Here is an 18593-nt window from a genome sequence, read left to right as displayed (position 1 = left end):
GTGATACCAATTTCACGTGTTTGCTCATACATAAGTTTTTACATATTTTTTTAGTTAGTTCCTCGTTATTGCCTAGATAATAGAAAATATGAACTAGGCATCATGTATGACAAATGCCAATGTGAGGTATTAGCTACAAAATGAACAGATCCTGCCATGAGCAATATAGGAGACATATCTTGTATGTATAGGGCTTATATGTGGATATTTATAAGCAATACATGAGACCAATATGGCCCGTATATGCACATATATGACCCTCAATTTTGCCTACATGTATATGCAGCATATACTGTATGTGCATATAAGCTGCAGGTTTCATATATGTGCATATCCTCATATAGGTTCTTTCCATGTGGGTTTGCATGTCCACAGACATCCATAAGGAGTCATAGTCTGACGTTTATACACTAAACCTTTTTGGTACGTTCACAGACATCCAAAAGGGGTGCAAGAGTGACGTCCAGCAGACGTTTAAAAGTGGGTCTGAACTAACGGACGTTATACAGACATGATCTGAATGTCTCCCAGACGTTCCATGTTTGGTGGGCTTTTACTGAAGTTGTTCACTAATTTTTTGGAAACTCAAAAATGTCCTGACACATTATACTAATATTTCATATTTCAATACTGAAAGAGGGTAGGGATGAGACTGAGCATTCATCCTATTGGCATTACTTTACTCTGACATTAACATTTTTACAAAATTATTAGCCAATAGACAAAATAAATAAATTTTATCTAGTAACATTTGGACCAAACTGGTTTTGTTCCCAATAGATTTTAATTTTTTAATGTTAGAAGATTAATGAACATAATGTACCATAAATGTCAGAAGGGTTCTAAAGTGTCTGTTCTGTGCTTAGACGCTGAGAAAGCTTTTGATCAGCTGGAATGGCCCTATATGGTGCTGGTTATGGACAAATGTGGGTTTGGTAGTCATTTTGTGTCATGGATTACAACGTTATATGCTCACCCAAGTTCTGTTGTACTCAGAAATCAGGAAAAAGTCATTTTTCCTACATCGTGGGACACGACAAGGATGTCCCATTTGCCATTTGCTTTTTGCAGTTGCAATCGAACCCCTTGCGTTCAATATTAGAAACCATCAATTTATTAGACCATTATATTTCCTTGTATGCAGATGATATTGTTATCTTTTTGTCAAACCCTGAGCAGTCAATTCCTTTACTGTTAGATCTTATAAAATCGTTTGGTACAGTCTCTGGATATAGAATTAATTGGCAGAAGAGTGAATACATGTCTTTAAATGCGGAAATTGAAGTTTAATTCTTACATTACCTCCCTTTCAAAATCACAGATAGATGTAAGTATCTTGAAGTTGTCCTGGCCAAAAACCCTGAATTAATTTTTAAGCTGAATTTTCTAAAGAAATTTAAGGATTTAAAAGTAGACATTGCCAAATTGAGGATTCTTCCTCTCTCAATGATAGGGCGTATAAATGCCATCAAAAATTGTTTCTCTGCCCAGATTCTTATATCTATTTCAAAATGTACCTATTTCTTTACTAAAGCTTTCTTCAAATCATTAGGTTTCTCAGTAATCATTCCTTTTATCTGGGGCTTTAAAGCCCACAGAATATCCAAAATACATTTACAAAAACCAAAAGAGAAAAGTGGGCTAGGGCTACTTTACTTCTTGCATTATTAAAGGGTGGCAAATGTGAGGGCCCTATTTTATTGGCAGGAGGATTATAAAGCAGACATATCAATTGACACTCCCCCCTGGGTTCCTATCAAAAAGAATGACATTTAAAACAGTTTATTCCCAGCACTTCTCTTTTGTGCTTCTGGATTGCCTACATCTGTTAAGGTGGATAGTTTCATCGTTTCAACCTGTTTGAAAATATGGCAACAAATAAAGAAGGGATGCCAATTACCTGACACTGCTATTTTCGCCCCAGTACATCCCAATCATGCGTTTCCCCTCTTCTCTCTCAGATGCAACGTTCAACTTATGGAGGCTGAGCGGTATAGTCTGTCTGGAAGACATACAGTATATTAACACACATTTTGTTTCTTTCTCTCAATTAAAGGAAAAGTTCTTTTTGATGCATAGATTGCATTATTCAATATCTAAATTGCACAGGATTTTCCCAACCATTTCTCCTACATGTGATCGGTGTAAATCTGCAGAGGGCTCTCTTACCCATCTTTTTTGGACATGCACTAAACTTTATAATTTTGATGTGTCATAGTGGTTTTCTGACATGTACTGTATGGTTTTATGTTTACACCTAATCCAGAAATTGCACTATTTGGATATTCTGTTTCTTTGTCAGACCATACTTTTTCTGTACAAAGCACCATTGTTTATTGAATGATTATTGCTAAAAGTATTCTTTTTATAAGACTTTGGAAATCGGATACTGCTCCTCAGTTCAAGACCTGGTTGACTCTTACGGGAGTATTACACATGGAGAGAGTCTGGTATGGAATTATGGATAAATTCTACAGTATGGCAACCATTTCTGGATCATCTTAAGCAGTTAAATGCTGACTCCGACCAGTAATGTAGGGTTTCATTTGCTGTCTGCAATCAGTTGCCTCAAATTTTTTGATCAACCAATTTTTTTATCCGGGTTTACAGTGTAATAAAAATACTTAAAAAAAGTATGCAAAGCATATTCGAAATGTGACATCTGCATTTAACCCATCCCTGTAAGTAGTGAACACACACCCCCAGAGCAGTTAGGGTAAGATGACTTGCTCAAGGGGACCACAGTCGCAACCTGCTGGCTGTGAGACTCGAACAAGCAACACTTGAGTTACAAGCCTGACTCTCTAACCACTAGGCTACCACTGCACCTGTATGTAACATATCTGTAAAGATTGCTTTGTGCATTGAGATACTGTCTGATAGGTATTATAGGAAATATAAAAACAATAATGCCTATAGACTATATGAGAATGTGAACTTAAGTACATCTGCCAGAGGATATCATACTATAATGCAGAGGTCGTCAACTATTCTTCTTCAAGGGCCAAATTTTAAATACCGATCTTAAATCTGTAATACCGCTATTATCCACCAGGTGGCACACTTCCCCAACTTACAAAACCCAGGAAATATCACTCTATGGCAGGGGTGTCCAATATCGACCAGTCGATTGCAAAAGCATTGCCGGTAGATTGCACATAAGGCTGCGTTCACACGGTACCATAATACGGTTGTCAAACCCATATTTGAGTCCTTAAGACGGTTCCATTCACACGCAGTTCGGTTACTTACGGGTTTGACAACCGCATTCTATAACCGACCTCACACCCGTAAATTTTCGGGTTTCACAACCGTATTTACAGAAAAGCTGTGGCGTGTGAACGGAATCGCACTGGACAACCAGTTGTCTGTCACGTCATCCAGTGCTTTTTCTGCATGATATGACTGCAAACTACGCATCTCCATTTGACAATGTAATTATTATGAAATAATTGAGAAGGGGGAAAAGGGCCCACGGACGTTTGTGTTTCCTAAACAAATAAAATTTTTTGATACCAGGAAACAGCAAATAGAATAATTTAAAGTTAATAATTTTTACTATTAAATATTTTTAGCACCACAATTTTGGGGGCTTCTCTGGGCCCCCTCTTACTCGTGGGCCCCGAGAATCGTTATTGTTTACCCCCCCTTTACAGCGCCCCTGTGGGTAAGTTTCTTCAAAAACACCAGATTTTGAGCAAAAAGCTGAGATAATTCCATTTTTTGTAAAGAACTTTTGATAGAGATCAGATGCAAAGCGATCCTCAAAACTTAAACGGACATACAGCTGTTTGCCCTAGACAAGGGGTGTCCAGACTTTTTGTGTGGTGATCTACTTTTAAAATAATTTTGAAAGTTGACAAGATACCTGCTATAAAGCGGAGATGAAGTTTAGTGAAACAAACTAGAAAATTACAACAGTATCAGAAGCATATAAATCAGCGCTACACTGCCTCTCTCCCTCCCTCGTTCGCTCGCTCGTGCGGGCACGCACACACACACTCTAGAGATCGACCGATATATCTGTTTTACGATATTTTCCCCGATATTTGAGCATTTTCCGATGATCGGATATCGGTTTTGTAATATCGGATTGACCGTTAAACGAGAGAATTTAGAATTGTGGGCTGAACGCATCTGAGGAGAGGAGCTCACAGCAGCAGCAACGTGCACAGCAAATATGAAGGCGACGCGACTTCATTAAAAGGTCTTTGAGTATACTTACTTTGCATATGAGGCATTTATAACACATCTCATCTGTGCATTAATGTATGTTATGTTAAATAAGTTGATATATTAAAAGCAATGTATGCAGCTTGTCCAAGAATAGAGACGAACTCACAGAGTCACGCTGATCCATAAAATCCGGTCCCAATAACGATGTAGCTTTGCATGAATAAAACAACCATGAGTTAATGCTTTGTGGAATTAAAAACGCTAAATTAAATTCGTTTTTCTTTTATTTATGCTTATCATTAGCATCGTAAAATCACGTTCATATTGCTGTTCACTTAAGTTACCGGGGTTGAAAGCTGAAGCGCCACCACATGTAGCTAACTTTTAACAAGATTTAACATATTTACATTTTGCCAGATAAAAATTATTTTGCTAAAATATGTAAATAAATGTCTGTGGATATTAATTAATTATTTATGACCTCCGCAAGCAGTCACAGTTTGATACAGTTAATGCGCGAGTAAATGCATAGATAAACAGCACTTTCAACAGCCATTTCATAAGCTATAACAACAAAATATTCATTATTCTGACATCAAATAACATTACCAGTTAAGAAATTAAATGATATATAAGCCGTTTTGATTGTTACTTTCCTGAATGTAGTATTCCAGTCAGTGATAATATTTGTAAAATCTCTTTGCTAACTATTGGTTGGATTGCTGAAGGCTACAGGTTGCTGGTCAAGACAAAGATATTATATCTAAAAAACGGCACTTAATCCACCTGTTTTACTCTATAAACTATGTAGAAAATGCAGCCAACTCCGCTATACTTTTCTCTCTCTCCTGCTCCCTTACCTGGCAACCGCAAGCGCGAACTTTGGATCAGTCCATTTCTGACGAAATGATAGGGGTTTTTGGAATGGTCCATGTATTGGGAATATAGTTTCTACATTATTCATTAAATTATTATTATTCTTTACTCTTTCAGACCCCCTATTTATGACTTTGTATGCAAAGAGGGAGTGATTGTGATTATTATTATTATTATAAGGGTTTGTTCAGTTCTGTAGTGTTGTAGTAATTATGTCAAAATCAGAAGTATAACAGCAAATAAAAATCGGTTCAGCATATCGGTTATCGGGCACATAAGCATCCAAATATTTGTTATCGGTATCGGTTTAAAAAAATGAGTATCGGTTATCTCTAACACACACCATGCACATGTATCAGCTCCTGCATGAAGACAAGAATGCGCATCCTGGTAAATTACAGAAGTTAGATGACTGAGGTGCAGCGGGCAGGCCTAAGATTTATAAAAACACATTGAGAAGAAAGGCACAGCAACTCAAAAAGACTTTCGTGTTTCACAATTACTCTAAGACCATGCCAATTCCGCGCTGTGTTTTTCTAAGCTTGTGAAGGCGTGGAGCAGCATACACAGTTACTTAGGCTGCGTTTACACGACAGAATTTCGGGAGTGACAATCGTATTTGCTTACAGGTGTGAGTCTGGAAGTGTGCTGTTCAGACAGCACATTACGACACATATAGAACCCTGCCTGTATGAACGAGTAACCGACCTCAAACCAGTATGCTATTCGCACGCGGTGCCTAATACCATAGTGACGGACGTAAATATAAAAACGAAAGTATTATACAATGGACAAAACTTTAATTATGTCATTAGCAAAAACAGCTGGCGTGTGTGTAACTCATGTTATTGTGCAGAGAAAAATAAACAAGGGTGGTTCCATATTTAAAGTTTGAATCTGCAAAATGAATGAAGCAACTGCACGTTTGACCAAAGCAGATATATCCAGTACAAAAGTAATCCCAATGACTGGTGATATATTAACGTCTTGTGAAGCAAATCGATCCGTTTTTGCAAGAAAGTGAACTTTATTTAAAGCATTTATAACGCAGTCACATAGGAAGTGCGCTTACGCTCCCGCTCTGTAGGTGGCACTGAGAGCAGGGAAGTTTCTGGAAGTTTTGATGTCAAACTTTAAAATCCAACGTTGTGGTACTTTTAGGGATGTCCCGATCAGGTTTTTTGCTTCCGAGTCTTTTTGAGTATCTGCCGATACCGAGTCCCGATCCGATACTTCTATAATACATAAAAAAAAGAATAGAGAAGAGCAAAATAAACAGATCCAGGATGCTCCTTATGTCATTCCGCACACGTTGCTGTTTCTGTGTGGAGTCAAAAGGGTCTAACTCTGTGCCAGCGCATAACTATAGATGTGTTAAAAAAAGGGAATATAGTATATATGTTCAGGGGTAAAATTGGGGTTTGTTTTGTGGGGATGCTCTGTTAGGAGTGAAGGTTCGAGGGGTAACATGTTTTATCCTGATGACAGCAAAGCCACTGGTGTGTTTCAATGACATTTTGGACCTTTGATAGGATTTTATAACTTTCAGCTTTAAAGCTGTGCCACAGGTTGACCCAAACTTTAAAACCTGAACTTTAAATTATGCAAATCTATGAGTCTATCACCCTATATGCATTTGTTGCACATGTCATTATGCACAATTGATCAAACTTTGAAGGAAATTATAAGAATCAACCTCCTTGACTCATTCTAGGCATAAGATAGGCTACCCAAAAAGACTCAATTAACAAGAAAAACAACATACTGATTCAGCAATAGGGTATGTCTAATAAATTAGCCATAGAGATTCCCTAAGCGGGTCGGCTGTTAGTTAAACAATCACTATAGTTAGGTCGTAATTGATTTGTATAATCAAAATACATTATTTTATTTAACTATGCAGTAAGCTGTTTCCAGTTATCTAGTTAACATATTGTAATAAGATGATTGACATAGCTATACATACTTAAATACTTTGTTTCTAGACTTCTATTAAGTTTTTTCGACGTGTGCACCATTCTTACCTCTCTCTCTATCTTTCATCTCTACAATGTGTAATGTGATCCTCCTGTGCGAATGCACGTTCTTGAGGTTCTGAGTGAGACACGGAGCTGCGTACTGATGTAGATTAACTGAGCACATAGTGACAAAAACGATCGACAGCGATCGACGCGTCGTTTAAATGAGCGGTAAAACCCCGGTTTTGTCGTAGATGCAACGCATGCCTATGAATGGAAACACGTCATTATTCACGTCAGTTCACACGCACCAGCGCAGCGCGTACACTGGCGCGGAGCAGAGCGAGACCTTCAGTCTGTTAGCCCCGGAGGGCCCTGGCCCAATTTAAACCCTGCATATGTATCCGAGTCCTGATCGGAAGGTAACGTCCGATTCCGATCGAGTCTGAAACCACGTGATCGGGGCCGTTTTCCGATCACGTGATCGGATCGGGACATCCCAAGGTACTTTAGATGATGCTGGAACCCAATTCCACACTTCTCAGATGTTTAAGCTATTATTAAATCCACCATGCCTAGAACACAAACCCTCTGCAAACAAAACATTTACATAAATAAACAATAACCATGTGCCACAAACACTCAATATTTACATATTAAACACCATGGTCAGCTACTTACAATTGAGTTTAGAACTATTAAGTAGGGATGGCTCCCGCGAAACTGACGTTTCGACACTGTGTCGAGATCCCGAAGCGTAAATGTTTCGAAACACTGCTCCGAAATGTGATTCGAAACACCCATGTCACGTGATGAAGTGATTCGAAACACCAAGCGGTGCATTTCACAAGTATTTCGAAAGGTGGCGTACCTGTCGAATCTGCTTCGAATCTTAAACTGACAGGGTAGGAAACAAAACTGACAATACCTCATAGATGCGTTTTTGGCAAGATCAAATACTATAAATTACTGAAAAGAAGTAAATTTTCCTCATAGGTATGTAACACTTAGGCTACTTACAAAAAATGCATGCCAGCAAGTGTCCCTTGTGTGAGAATGTTTTCAAAGGCTGGAGAAATTATATGTAAAAAAGTAGCTGGTTGAGTTTATCAACACAGAACAATTTATATATTTGAATAAAGATCTTTATATGTAAACAATGTGGCATATTATGGCTTGATATATTTTATGAATCTCTTATTATTTATATCTCTATTCTATTTTTTTTTCATTAAATAGACCCGAATAGCCTATAGTTATCGACAATTGCGAGCCTAAAAGCTCATGTAGTTGTCAAACAGATGTTAAAACAACAACAAAACTATTTTATTATGATGACGTAGCACATACATTTCCCAGGTTCGATCCTAAGATCTACGAATGAGAGTCGAGAGCACTATCCACTCTCCCATTCTATCACTTGAGTGTCAATCAAACAACATGTGGGATACAATTTGTCAGCGCTCGTCTAAAATAAAATCTTGTCAATGCTGCTTCATGTAAAGACATGCAAACGACCGCTAGGTGTCACTGTGGAGGCGGTTTCGGATTGATGTTTCGAAGCCTCGAAACATACGGCACAATTGATTCAACTGTTTCAGTGTTTCACGAAGCCTCGCTCTGCCCACCACTACTATTAAGTTCCACAACCAGGGTACAAAGGCCCAAACCACCATGAGGTAAGCTGCTCCAAAGGAGTTAGAGACTTCCTGCCTGACTTCTTTGTTACCTTAAATAGGGTTCACCTGGACAGATCGCCCCCTACTGCTCAGGTAAGTAATTACATTGCTGCATTGAGAGCACTCCTTGGTACACAAGTAACAGGGAACTGTTACACAGGTTCACAAACTACGTCTCAAAGCCAAACGTACGCGAGAAGTGATAAGGAAGCAACGCGAGGTCGCCCATGCAAGACCGGAGTTCTCACGTGACACTGTGGATTATTATAAAAAATGGTAGCCCCCAAGAAGCTTGCCATACAAATTGCATGTTTGTCATTTGTAGCGAAAATAAAAAGAAAAGAAGCCCTTGCTTGCTGATATTATGGGCTGTACCTTTATAACTCCTCCCTGAACTTCCATCTGCCCTGTATGTTGCTCTCTCATTGGCTGTAGGTCATCGGCAATGTTATTTTCAGTCAGAACACATTTCTCACGGCATGATTTTGAAAGCGACTCATCAGGGATTCTCTCAGATCGCGTTTTTGATCATTCACACTGTGTGATTGTCACTCGCGTGCACGAGCACCAATTCTCAAAACCTGTCGGCGAATCAAAATTAGGGCTAAAAAATAAAAGAGACTTTGTCATGCACATCCCTTTCTAATCTAAATAACATTTTTGCTACAACAAAACTTTTGTGAAACAGAAAGGTTCTTCAGAAGTTAAAGGTTCAGTATGGAACCATTCTGCCAAAAATGGTTCTTCTATGGCATCATGAATCCGGGATGATCAGTAGTGTGTGTGTGTGTGTATGTTTGTTTATTTACCTGTTGGTGATGGATCCTCTCGTGTGCACTCACTCCTCCCACTTGTTTCACTAATTATCCTCCAGCCGTGTCTCGTTTTCTGCCTTTCTATTTATAGCCCTTTTTTCCTGTCTTTGTCACGCGCTCATAGTAGCATGATCTCTGTCACGCTCGCTGTCCAGGGTTCCGTTTGTCTCTGCTTCTCCTCTCTATTCTCACTCCAGGTTCAGTCACCGGCGTCTGAGGGTTTTCTCCGCTCCAGATTCTGTCATCCTGTGTTTCGGCTGTGGAATAGTTTTTATGCACTTTGATCCTGTTCTCCGGCACTACAGGTTTACTTCGCCTTTAAGTGGTACACCTGTATTCCCGGTTTTCCTGCTGAAGACTCCTGTTCCATATGTGAGTGGATTACGTCGTTTGGATTATCGATCCTGTTCCCCGGCACTACAGGTTCGCTTCGCCTTTAAGTGGTACACCTGTATTCCCGGTTTTCCTGCCGAGACTCCTGTTCCATTTGCGAGTGGATTACATGTTCAATTTATTCCTTCAGTGTGTGTAGACTACGTCGAGGTGCTGAGTGTGTTTTCTACCGTGGAGTGATCTATCTGCCCTCTTTGCTCCCTTCACTTTTCTAAATAAACTGTTATTGTTTACTCACAAGAGACCCTTGTGTTTTCCTGACAACAGGTAGCCCGGTCCTCGCACTGCAGTCCTTCCGAGTCACACACACCCTCAACGACAGAGCGATGGCAAGTAATATGAGCTCAAAGGTAGCGGTCGCAAATACAAAGTATAATAAGCACTACTTCTCCATCATTGAGGTGAAAGGCAGGAATGTTTATGTAACGTGCAACTTACACGTTATGTAGTGCCCATGAAAAAAGTCTCTCCACGTATGTGGCAAGTCTGATCTAATGAAACACCTCACATCATCACATGCTGCTACAAAATTAGTGGTTTCTCTCTAGTATCCATTTACTTCATTTAACAAATTAAATATTGGGGGCATCCAAATTATTTGAAATATCTTAACTTTTTTTAAGTAACAGAGTCGTTAATTTCCCTGGTAATTAGTTACTTTTATAATGATGTAACGCAGTTACTAACTCAGTTACTATTTTTGAGGAGTAACTATAACTAATTACTTTTTAAAAGTAACGTTCCAATCGCAAATGCTCAACCATTTATCATGACTGTGGCACATTTTGAGATATACAAATATGTACCAAATGAGTTTTTCCTGTAGCATGTATTGGCAGTTCAAAGGTCCATTTTCACCATATGACTGTTCTTGGGAGCTGCAATTGCTTTCATCTATTCACTTTATATGGATGCACAAATACATCAGTAAGTGTATGTGCTAGCCAAACTCAGTACACTGCTGATTATTGTACATGCCAACATAAACAGCCCAGCCATCTGCATAGACTTGAGCTCACTTTGCCAACATTAATAAATGTGGACTAAGCAGTTTTTTTGTTTTTCTTGCTATCACTCCATTCAAGCTGCTTAGTTCTTTCACTTCCAGTTCTTGTTAACTTAAAATATTAGTTTTGATTAACAAAAATAGAAACAATCTCTTTGTAAGATTCAGAGACATGCAAAATAGAAAAATAAAACACTTCAAAAACAAAAGTTTATATACAACCAGAGCCGGCCTTAAGCATCTGGTGGCCCGTTTCAATAACTAATAGGTGGCCCTATCCACATAAAACATAAGCATAATAGAGCAAAAAAGCAAGCATTCCTGTTGGTTTGTATCAATGGCATATTATTTTATTACGTGCACTTGACTTTCAGCTTCACGAACAGGCAGCTCAACAGAAATGATCCAACCTTATTTAATTAAAACCATACAATTATAGTTGGAATAAGCCTCGCCCCTTTCATGGACGCAAACTTATCTGCTTAATTGATTTGCGCTTTGAAAATATGCAAAATATGCTGTTCCAAATTATTATTCAGAATGCACTTTAACAAAATGTATAATGATACAATGGGTTATAATGTTCCAAAAACAGATATCTGTTAAGTGTGCTGCATGGACAGATAATTTTTTTCCAAAAGAAACAAACACAATGTAAAACAAATAATGTATTTACACAAGTTACATAATAATATGACTTCGACATGACTTTAACTCTCCCATTATTGAACTTGTAAGTCTATGTATAGGTTTTTGTCTTAATTTTTACTTGAAGATGCTAGTATTGCATCCCAGAGTTGATGTTTTGATATATAGTGCTGTCCACCTCACAGATCTTCCATATAATGATGCTCCACAGGCTCTTAATAGGACTGAGTATGATTGTGGTCACACCTTGATTTCTTTCTTATTTTATGCCCATATGAATTAAAATAGTCAGTGGTGTTTTTTGCAGCATGGGATGGTGTATTATCCTGCATGAAAGTAAATTTATTTCAGAAGACATTATTCCAGTATTGATGGGTTCTTGGGATTCCAGAGACACCAGCAGGTTTTAATACATGGTTGCTTCTTAAGGGTGGCTTTTTTGCTGCCTTTCCCTAATATTCTCCTTAAAAAGCCTTCATATAGTAAAATCCTTTTGTACTGTGAATCACATATAAATCTTACAATGGTTTAATGATTTCTGTTTAGGTCCACCAAATATAAATTGTAATAAGAAATAAATTGCTTTTTGCACTCTATTGTCTTTGGAAAGATATTTTATTCATACCCATATTGTATGAGAACTACAACTTATTTAACTAGATAACTCGTCAATTAAGAGAAAACGCTTCCCTCCCAATAACAAGTATTTCTGAATCTGATCTCTATCAGAAGTCCTTTACAAAAATTGATTTTCTCAGCTTTTCGCTCAAAATTAGGTGTTTTTTGAAGTAACCTACCCATACTTGAGAGGTGATAAAAGAGAACTATTGAAGGTTGGATGAAACGTTTTTTTTTTTTTTTTTTTTTGAAAGCAGAGGGTCTGTTCTTTCTTTTTTATATATATTGTATGTTTATATATTTTAAGAAGAACATTTTTTGGAAGGTATTAAACTTTTGTGAAAATAATAAAAAATTCTGGCACTGACTGGTAACTTTCCATAAAAACGCTGGCGGGGAAAGAGTTAATAATGTGAAACTTTTTCAAGTAGGTTTCCCTTTAACTAAGATCTCCCTGCAAACTAATGAAGAAACCTGTCTGGGATACCAGTTTGCTAAAATGGGAAATAAAATAAAAGCAAGATCTTTAAAACCTGAATGTCTTTTTACTGCAATCTTACTGATATGTGACATTCATAATAATTTAAAATGTGGTATACTATGGTGGTTCTATGGGATTTACTCCCTTTTGGAGCCTGTCTCTAGTGGCCAGTTGATGTCAGGCATTACGTTTTCCGGAATGCACGGCTCATGGTTGCTTAGCTGCGAAAGATGCCATGCGCTAGGGCAGAAGCGCACTGACCGGTGTTTTAAGGTGTTTTAGACGTGACATGCGAACGGCCATGGGACGCTGTAATGTATATCGAAATATCGGAAATGTGTTTAGAAGCCATATCACCATTATTGAAAAATATATAACTCAACATATATCGATATTGAATTATTGTTCAGCCATCACCACTTCTCATATTACTGCCTCTGCACCTCCCTACATGCTGGCCTCAACACCACCACCCACGAGCAGCTGTCAGGGGAGGGTCCTCAAGGAAGCTTCGCCGCGTATGTGGAGTGGGTGCTGGTTTCCTGCGGTTTTCATTATATTGGTGGGGACATCACCAGCACCACTCCAATCCTCCGGCTGTGCCTTGTCACTCTCTCCCTACGACTCTGTCAGGCTCTTCCTTCCCTCCAGCTCCACCTTCATCCACAGTCACTTTCCGGGTCCCGCCTGTGTTTTGGTCACCGAAGCCGTCAGCTCCACATTGGCCCTCTGGAACATCAACTTCCCCCTGGCTCTCAGTCAGTTTGTCTTAATGGTGGGCTCCTCTCACAACGGCTTCATCTCTGTCAGTCGTCACCCTGTTGTCCCCACTTCCTTCTCCATGGCTCCTCCCTCCATCAACTCCGCAGTAGGACATCAGTTTGGTTGTGGTCTGGGTCCTCTCACTGCTCAAGGCTGGACTACATCTGTTCTTTTCCTCCCTTTAATCCGTCCGCCTCAAAATCCCCTTCTTTTCTCCAGCGCTCTCGACAGCGTAAGGTTGCGCCTTGCTGGAAGGGGGAGGTTCTGCAACATATCCCGTCATCTGCTCTCACTCACCGGACTACATCACCCATAATCCTTTACACCCCATCATCCACCATCTTTGATTACCGTCTTGACCTGTTCACCATTACCTGGGGCCTCATTTATAAAACTTTGCGTAGGATTTGCGTCAGAAGTGGCGTACGGATAAAACATAGGACGAGCGTACGCACAGAAATAATCGGATTTATAAAACCGTGCGCACGCACATCCTACGCATTTTTCCCTTAATAAATCACAATCAATTCTAAATGTAGCGCAGCTTTTGCGGCTTCATGACACGCCCATAGTTGTCCATAAATAGTCCGTGAAACGCCCACAATTTAATATGCATTGATTGCGAAATCATGGCAAACACAGAGAGGAAATCAAAAAAACGTAACTTCACTCAATGTGAAGTAGAAGTTATCGTTGGCGAGGTGGAAAAGAGGAGAAAAATGTTGTTTGGAGGGCACAGTGTGGGCATTACTAATGCCAAAAAAGGCACTTGAGTGGCAAACGGTGGCAGACTCCGTAAATGCTGTAGCCTCACAACCTCGGACCGTGGCCGAAATAAAGAAATGGTCGGACATCAAAGTCGAGGCACAAAAACGTCTAGCACTCCATCGCCAGAGTGTGTCTGCCACGGGTTGGGGAAAGGGGACATTGTTTAGCGCAAATGTAATTTCTTGTTGCTTTCTGAATGGTTTAGACATACGCCATGCATTGTTTTATCAAAAATAAAACACAGTAAAGGCATATGCATGAATACCATAATTCCGTAGATTATGAAGATATGGTTTACTATGAAAACAACTTTCCCCAGTGGACAATTAATACATCTATCTATTTATTTATCTATCTATCTATATATCTCCTTAATTATCTATCTATCTGTCTATGTAATTGCATCTACATCTGCTCCGCCAGAATATCAGTTTTGTACATTATTTCGTTCTGTGAACTATATTCTTTATGAGGATGAATTGCTCAACATGCCAATATTATTGCAGAACATATTTCACTTTTCTTTTAGCAAATATATATGTGTTCATTTGAATTTCTGTTGTAATTTTCGATATCTTTATTTTTTTGTTTCACTGCTGATCGATCAAACGGGTGTTCGTGTAAGGCTGTTAATTGTAAGACTTTTGCTTTGTGAAGTCTTCATGTTATTTATGAGAGGCACTGTTGTCACTTTCACGTGTTTCTTCCATCTGCCGACTGTGTCGCCATTTCTCATTTCACCCGTTTTTGTGCGTACGCCTGGGTCAGAGCTTGCGTGACGGACAGCACATTTTCCCGTCAAGTTTGCTTTTTATAAATAACAACTATTGCGTAGAGAGTGGCGTACGCCTTCTTTTGTGCGTACGCAACGTTTATAAATGAGGCCCCTGGACACTATATACACACCATTGTTTTCAGTCTTTTTCGGCTATAATGAAGAAGAAGAAGAAGAAGAAGAAGAAACCCGAAGAAGTTACCTGAAGGCACCTGAAGAAGTTACCTGAATGTACCAAATTTATATAAGTTAGAGTAGCACAAGTACATGAAAGTGAAAAAGTATCAAGCCTGTTTGACAAATCAAAATAACAAACCGGGTAATCACAGACAGAATAACATGCTCAGAAATGACAGCCGTCGCAAATCAAGACTTTGCAGAGTTCAAGTTCACGAGCAGTTTTTGATTGGTTTCAGGTGGTAACGTAATCAGTCCCGGTATGTGGGATTATGGGAAATGCAGTCCGAATAATGACAATACTCAGGGTGGAGATCGGAGGATGAGGCAGGCGTCTCGTTCATGACAAGCACATTATAAAGATAATTTGTTTAGCTCTTTCTGTATATCAGATGACAAAGAATTAGTCTCACATGTCTGCAAGCCACATAAAATATATAATTTTCTACCAAAAGATACTATAAAATGCATGGAAACCTCACACAGCCCTCCCTACTCATTCTGACACTGTTAAATGTTTTTTTTACCTAATTTTTCTCAAATCACATCTGTGGAACTTCAAAAAGGACAAAGCACACTATTAAAGCATCTTAAAAAGTGTGCCACATGTGCACTACATTCCAGGTTATCCTAATTTGTATTCATATGCAAACATCCCTCCCTCTGAAAACTCTTTTTGCTATCGGCCGTTTGTACAGACAACTTTTATAATTTGATGTTTTGGGCCTTTTTGATAGCTATGGTCACAAATGAAATGAGAATGTAAAATTAGAGTATTTTCTTTTTGAGAAAAATACTGCAATCCTTTACATTGTTTTTTGTTGAAAATAAACAAAAATCAGTAATTGAGTAACAATCTATGTTCTGAACTGTCTACTCACCTTACCCCTATTCAGAACGAATGCTTAAAAAACTAATATAGAATTTGAGCGGTCTGCATGGATTTTTCAACAAGCATAAAGATAAATACGAAAGTAACCTGTCGTTTTATGGATATTGCACTTGAAAATGTTAGGCCAGGTTGTCTGCCTGCTTTATTAATTGCACAATCATTACAGAGCTATTTAATTATAAGTGTAAGTGTTGCCACCTTTTCTTAAACAAAATGTTGGTGTTACAAGACACACTGTTAAAACCCTAATTATTGTTAACTCTACAAATCGAAAACTGCAGCAATCATGGCATGACACACACAGACAAATGTATCACAACAGCCATGGCTTCTGTCTAGCATGTTCACAGTGAGAGCTAATGTACAAAAACAATTAAAAACAATGCAGATTGATGCATTCTTGTTTCAACGCAGAGAAAATAAACAGAATGTTTGAGTTTATATTCATGTTTACATTAATCAACAACTAGCAGCAAGAATGATTCCCATTCCTTTCTGTGTGTTACTATGTCTCTCACTGTATCACTTAACAAACTGTGCGGCAGTGGGCAGGAAGAGGAGGCAATGATGTAACACATGCATTGAGTGTGGCACTGCGGAGGCAGTCCTTCATTGAAGCAGGAAACTGTGTGATGCCACAAAGTAGCACAAGTAGAAAATAAGTTGTTTTTCCAGGGTGATTTAAATGTTTGTTTTTGTACTGGTTAGGAGGACAGTTAAAAACCTAAACTTACAGTTTGTCTTAAAGGTACAGAAAAATCAGGACTCTCATATCAGCCATTTACGTAAATATTATGCACACACATTGCTTGTTGCATCTAAAAACAAAAGGTGCTAAATAGCACTAAAATAGGTTTACTTGCTGGTAATGAACCCAGGATGGTTCCTCATAGGTGCTTTACATGTGCTATATAGCACTAAAATGGTTTCCTTATGATTACGAGCTTTACGTTTTTTTTTTTTTAGTGTAGGGCTCCAGTTATTCACAGATGGAGATATGAAGTTTGCTGTGTGGTTCATATGATTTGCTCAACAGTTAGTGTTGTGCTTAAAAACAAAGATTAAATATGCTAAAGTACCATTTGCATGTAGCTGTCAATTAATAGTAAAACTGTTGTAAATAATGTTGAAATAATGTTTAATTTCTTGCAAATATCATTTTATTACTTCATAAGACTTAAATATATCACCAGGACCCAGATATATTGTTTTTGCATTGCTAATATCTGCTTAATTAAAGGAATAGTTCACCCAAAAATAAAAATTCTAATACCGCCTCAGGTGCGGATTTGCAATGCAATAATTAGGCTATCATGTGAATTTCCCTTACGAAAATGACTGTTGAAAATGAAATGTTTTTTTTTTTTTGTAAAAGTGTATTAACCATGTTTTTTGGTATATTGATTACTATAAGCAAAATCATGGTTTCTATGGTTTTAGAAAACCATTATTATTTTGTGGTTACCATGGTTTTACTACAGCAACAATGTTTTTTAACTGTAGTAAAACCATGGTTATGTTTTCCAAAGGGTTGCCCCGATATCAATATCGTATAGCATGGCCAAAAATGTGACTCTTGTACTCCACACGTTCAACAGTTTACAGCATTTTGGCGAGGATGCTTGCTAGTAGCACAGTGTTTCGTGACAGTTCAGATGATTGTTTATAATATTAGGCTGTAAGACTAGGCTATATGATGCACAGGGAAACGACATGCCTGTAATTGCACTGACGTTATGCATTATTATAACACGTTGTAACGTGTCTCCGAAAAAGCAAAGAAAAGGATTCTACAAATTTTGCTGCATTCATTATGCGTTTGTGTTTGATTAATACATCACTATTTCATATATATTAATGAATAAATTTTTTTAGGATAAAGTAATAATACACATAATAAAATACAAACATATTTTAAAACGCTGATCAGATATGAAATGCCCTAATGGTTTAATGGAGTTTACATGAATAATTTATATGAAGAGTTGTCTTACCGATGATCGCTAATGCTGATGTCTGCGGCTCAGCTGATCAATGCGGTAAATGATCCTCCACCTGTGTACATCAGTCAGATAAAATCCGCTTCAGCAACATACACATCCGGTCTTGTTATCCAATGCCATAAATTAGCTTTGATCTTGTGTCTTTTAGCGCTTGTGAATGACAGCTGTATTGAAAAAGAACATTGTGACTAAACACTGTGACAACGGAACACTCCCACAGCGCTAAAACCATAGCAAGAGTGCCGCCTACTGGTCACACACAAACAATTATCATTGCGAGAGAGAGAGAGAGAGAGAGAGTCAATCTACAAATATGGACACTTTTACCTATCAGTCAGAAGCTACCAACAGAGCAACACAGCCCATCTCACCATCACAGCAGTCCACATATGCTGAGATTACAAAGGGCAAACAACACACTGGCTCCTCAGACATAACAGAAGTGAGAAATCTCCTACACCTCATCTGTAAAATGCTAGCATAAGGCAACTGGACTACAAAAAACACCTATCTCTACCTCACAATGGCATCCTTTACTATAAGCGCTTGGAATATTCAAGGCCTCT

The 18593-nt window shown here is 38.4% G+C and overlaps 1 protein-coding gene across 1 annotated transcript in view; it reads right to left on the bottom strand.

Annotated features, from left to right (window-relative positions):
- cdc42se2 (CDC42 small effector 2) overlaps window positions 1–18233 on the bottom strand; it is an 88609-nt gene extending 70376 nt beyond the window's left edge. The window contains exons 1-2 of the mRNA XM_065240640.2: window positions 18019–18233; window positions 1901–2002 (exon numbers count right to left, since the gene is read on the bottom strand). The gene's annotated coding sequence lies outside the window, so the exon portion shown is untranslated. The remainder of the gene's footprint in view (window positions 1–1900; window positions 2003–18018) is intronic.
- Between the last annotated feature and the right edge of the window lie 360 nt (window positions 18234–18593).

The sequence above is a fragment of the Paramisgurnus dabryanus genome, chromosome 10 (assembly GCF_030506205.2).
Source record: "Paramisgurnus dabryanus chromosome 10, PD_genome_1.1, whole genome shotgun sequence".
NCBI lineage: Eukaryota > Metazoa > Chordata > Actinopteri > Cypriniformes > Cobitidae > Paramisgurnus > Paramisgurnus dabryanus.
The sequence above is the reverse complement of the archived record's forward strand: the minus strand, read 5'-3'. Positions and strand labels throughout refer to the sequence as shown.